We start from the raw sequence: 5040 nt of genomic DNA on the forward strand, positions 1-5040 counted from the left end.
CTCGCCCGTAGTGGATAATCCTTCGGTGCTCCCTTCCTGTGGTGCGTTTCGGTCGTCCAGTTCCTACATGTCGTGCATACGAACATTTCTGTATCCATTGCCGCCAGCAACGAGTAATGGTAGTGTTCATACGATCCGTGTGGTGACAGTACGATGACGGGACCATCCACCATCTCGCAGCCCCAAGGTGCAGCACCCCTCAAATTCGTCTAGTTGGGCAATCTACTGTTAGACGCGTCACCTGGGCATAATGAGTGTTCAGGTGATGCCCCAGTGTCATCACTACCCGCCGTCAGATCTGCCGTCGTGGTTGTTCGGGGGCCTCATTCATCAACAGACGCGGGTGATGTCACTGCCCACGTGCATTCCCTGGATACACAGCCGACTGAGCAAGGGTAGTCATTAACACAACAGGTAGTCTGCAATATATAAACTTATTTCTCACTGGATCGGGTCGGTCCTTTTGGGTGCAATTCTTTTTGTGACACTGAGTGCAAATAGAACGATTCACAACGTAGGTATATATATATATATATATATACAGGGTGATTCAAAAAGAATACCACAACTTTAAAAATGTGTATTTAATGAAAGAAACATAATATAACCTTCTGTTATACATCGTTACAAAGAGTATTTAAAAAGGTTTTTTTTTCACTCAAAAACAAGTTCAGAGATGTTCAATATGGCCCCCTCCAGACACACGAGCAATATCAACCCGATACTCCAACTCGTTCCACACTCTCTGTAGCATATCAGGCGTAACAGTTTGGATAGCTGCTGTTATTTCTCGTTTCAAATCATCAATGGTGGCTGGGAGCGGTGGCCGAAACACCATATCCTTAACATATCCCCATAAGAAAAAATCGCAGGGGGTAAAATAAGGGCTTCTTGGAGGCCAGTGATGAAGTGCTCTGTCACGGGCTGCCTGGCGGCCGATCCATCGCCTCGGGTAGTTGACGTTCAGGTAGTTACGGACAGATAAGTGCCAATGTGGTGGCGCTCCATCCTGCTGAAATATGAATTGTTGTGCTTCTTGTTCGAGCTGAGGGAACAGCCAATTCTCTAACATCTCCAGATACTGTAGTCCAGTTACAGTAGCACCTTCGAAGAAAAAGGGACCAAAAACTTTATTGGCTGAAATGGCGAACAAATGTACAACTAAATGAAACTTTATAGCTCCCTTAATTCGCCGACAGATAGTGCTTAGCTCTGCCTTTTGTCGTTGCAGAGTTTTAAATTCCTAAAGTTGTGGTATTCTTTTTGAATCACCCTGTATATTAACGCTATCCCACATTAGCAGTCCGGCCGTAGACACCTAAGTGTTACCAGTGCGAAGCTGTGGCTGGTCGCTAGTGCTACCCAAGCATGTTAAAACTCTAGGAGATCTATTAAATACGAATTATAAACATAGTAAAAAGAGTAGGTGAGGAAAATAGTTTATGAAAAATGCTTATCACAAGAAGGGACACGTTATTGGCACATTTTCTATGGCGCTGAAACGAGCAACGGAGATGAAAAGTAGGTGATACAGCAAAAAACAAAACATGCAAAATATATTATAGAAGATGTTGCGTGTAGTAGTAATGAAGAAATGTAGGGTACCACAAAATACAAATATAATACGGAAACACCAGAAAGACTGACGACTTTTTTTTTTTCAAAAAATGGATTGTTATGTAGGAAAGTGAGATAAAAACATACGTTAAATTCATAAAATACTGGTCTAGTACCCAAAAGTTATTAATGAACAAGAAAGGAGATCACATTTCACCAACAGGTCAGCAAGAGTGTTGTACAAGGTAAAGATTTGTCAAGAGTCATTCGGGACACAAAAGCCACCAAAAATACAATTAGGATATTCAGTCAGAGAGGAAGAATAGTGAGTGAAAAGATGTGATATGTGGACTGCACATATGGTACTACAAAGAGTACCATGAACTTTAACTGCAATTAAAGTAATTTCTAATCCCTATGTTATATATAGGGTCAGTCAGGAGGGAAGGTACATGCTTTGAGGGGCGATAGTACGAGTGTTAGTGATTCTGAACAAAAAACTTCATTTTGACGTAAACCTTATTCGGAATGATTTCCAAGATAGAACACATTTAATATTTTTGTACGTTTTCCTTGAATAACTGTCCGGCCGGTGTGGCCGTGCGGTCTCGGCGCTTCAGTCTGGAACCGCGTGACCGCTCCGGTCGCAGGTTCGAATCCTGCCTCGGGCATGGATGTGTGTGATGTCCTTAGGTTAGTTAGGTTTAAGTAGTTCTAAGTTCTAGGGGACTAATAACCACAGATGTTAAGTCCCATAGTGCTCAGAGCCATTTGAATTTGAACCTTGAATAACTCGGTAACCGCACCCTCCAGCGAAAACGTGTCGTTGTACAAAATTAAACTATATTAAATTTCGTACAAAAAGCTCCTATTCATTTTCTTCTCTAGAAATAATGGCTTGTGCGAGGAGGACGCGAGAGAGTTGAAAAACTTGCTCGACGGGCATGAGCTGTAGCTTACGTAGTCTTTGTAGGCCAATTTCAGGTAGTTTCCCGACTTGATAGACCGCAAGTGTCCCTTATCAAACTGTTCATCTCAACTTGCTACCTCAATTTGGTACCTCAAATGCGCGCCGAGCGAGTTTTTCAGCATTCTCGCGCTCTCTTCACACAAACCATTAATTGTAGAGAAAAAAAAAATTGGATCTTTCTTGCAGCAAATTTAATATTGTTTAATTTTGTACTACGACACGATTTCGCTGGAGGGTGCGGTTTTCCATTAATACAAGGAAAACGTACAAAAGAGATATTAAATGTGTTGTATCTCGGAAACCATTCGGAATAGGGCATACCTCCATATGAAGTTTTTTGTTCAGAATCAGTAATATTATCACACCTCAAAGCATTTACCTTTCCTCCTGACTCATCCTGTATATGATATTGTATACTAAATCTACAGATACTCACTTCTCTGTCTAAATTGTTAATGTCAAAGACCAATAAATTAAAAAACTATATGGAATTAAGAATTTTATGATACCAGAGACAGTATTTTTCCCTTAGAAAACAGAAATACAATCTGAAAATGGCGTAACCTTCTTGACTTATACGTCACTTGATCTCTCTGAGCAAATTCAGTATCGATATTGGTAATAGTTCCCATTCCTCAGAAAGAGATTTTTGGAAATGTGAAAGATGTCCAGCGGCAATTCGTCTCGAATATGCCTCACACAGAGGCAATACAGCATTCATATGCGAACACCTCTATGATCTGTCCATATGATCTATTATCCTCGGAGAAATCTATGCACAGCAAGAGGACGATGCTGACGGTGATGCGATAATCTACAACTACTAAACCAGCAGACCATAAGCGCATAAAAGTTTCTTCGTTTGTAAACCAAATCTGTGGAAGCATTAACGATTACTCGTTAAAAGAATGCCTACCGGAAAGTGATCGTTGTGAGCCAACGCCCGATAGGTATGCAACACACCTTACATTCAAGTAATGCATGTACTATCTAAACTGACCAAAGGTACTAGGAGAGGACTACCGTAGTCTGCGCTTGCTTATGGTAGTCTACGATAGCCTATGGTAGTTTTACAGCTATAGCTATAGCGTATTTTTTAGCGATGAGATACTTTCACTGCCAGGCCTGTAAACATTTGCCCCGCCCTGATACATCGCACGGTCGCCTCCGTGACGTGTTGAGCCACGGCGCGGCATGACGTGGTGAGGTGGAGAGCCGCCGCTGGGGTGGTGCCGCAGCTGCTCCTCGCTTCTTTCCCAGCCAGCGCTGAAGGCCGCCGCCGCAGACGCCGTCCGTCCTCGCGGGCGCCTGCGGCGTGCCTTACGGTCGCGCGGGCCACTAAGTATCGGCTTCGTGACTGGGCGCGCGTCACGTGCTGCCCGCCCCGTAAACCATCCCCAAACACGTGCATTCCCCACCGGGAACCCGCCTGTCCGCTGGCGCTCTTTATGCCGCCGCTCGTATCACACTCCCGCCACAACATCTTTCTCTCTCGGCTATTTCCGTCCAGGCGAGTTGCCTCTGCGTGCTAACAAAACGACTTTGGTGTGGCATCGGAGTGCAGCACGATGTCCTCAGCGGATTCATTTGAGACCAAATAAAATTAAAAATTGAAACATCCTGGCAGATTAAAACTGTGTGCCCGACCGAGACTCGAACTCGGGACCTTTGCCTTTTGCGGGCAAGTGCTCTACCAACTGAGCTACCGAAGCACGACTCACGCCCGGTACTCACAGCTTTACTTCTGCCAGTACCTCGTCTCCTACCTTCCAAACTTCTCATTCTGGAAACATCCTCCAGGCTGTGGCTAAGCCATGTCTCCGCAATATCCTTTCTTTCAGGAGTGCTAGTTCTGCAAGGTTCGCAGGAGAGCTTCTGTAGAGTCTGGAAGGTAGGAGACGAGGTACTGGCAGAAGTAAAGCTGTGAGTACCGGGCGTGAGCCGCCCTTCGGTAGCTCAGTTGGTAGAGCACTTGCCCGCGAAAGGCAAAGGTCCCGAGTTCGAGTCTCGGTCGGGCACACAGTTTTAATCTGCCAGGAAGTTTCATATCAGCGCACACTCCGCTGCAGAGTGAAAATCTCATTCTGGAAATTAAAAATTAGTTAGGACAGTGTTATCCGGTACAATGACTTGCAGTTACTCATACACCCTGTCTTCCTCATACACGTGGTGAATGCTTGTACTTCACAGTTAGTTTCGGTCTTTCCTACTATGTTAATTCTAGTCCGTACCGGGTACCCGGGTTCGATTCCCGGCGGGGTCAGGGATTTTCTCTGCCTCGTGATGACTGGGTGTTGTGTGATGTCCTTAGGTTAGTTAGGTTTAAGTAGTTCTAAGTTCTAGGGGACTGATGACCATAGATGTTAAGTCCCATAGTGCTCAGAGCCATTTGAACCATCTAGTCCGCATACCGTGTGTCCATTGGATCCGTAAAGAGTTTTAACTTTTAATTGCTGTATGAAAACTATAACATTGAGCCCCGACTAGTCAGGTATTCTCTCCTGCAATATTCA

The 5040-nt window shown here is 44.5% G+C and overlaps 1 non-coding gene across 1 annotated transcript; it reads right to left on the minus strand.

The window, feature by feature from the left end:
- Window positions 1-4165: 4165 nt before the first annotated feature.
- Window positions 4166-4240, minus strand: Trnal-caa (transfer RNA leucine (anticodon CAA)). The gene has a single exon. It is a non-coding gene; the product is annotated as a tRNA-Leu (tRNA).
- Window positions 4241-5040: the final 800 nt, after the last annotated feature.

The sequence above is a fragment of the Schistocerca serialis genome, chromosome 4 (genome assembly GCF_023864345.2).
Source record: "Schistocerca serialis cubense isolate TAMUIC-IGC-003099 chromosome 4, iqSchSeri2.2, whole genome shotgun sequence".
NCBI lineage: Eukaryota > Metazoa > Arthropoda > Insecta > Orthoptera > Acrididae > Schistocerca > Schistocerca serialis.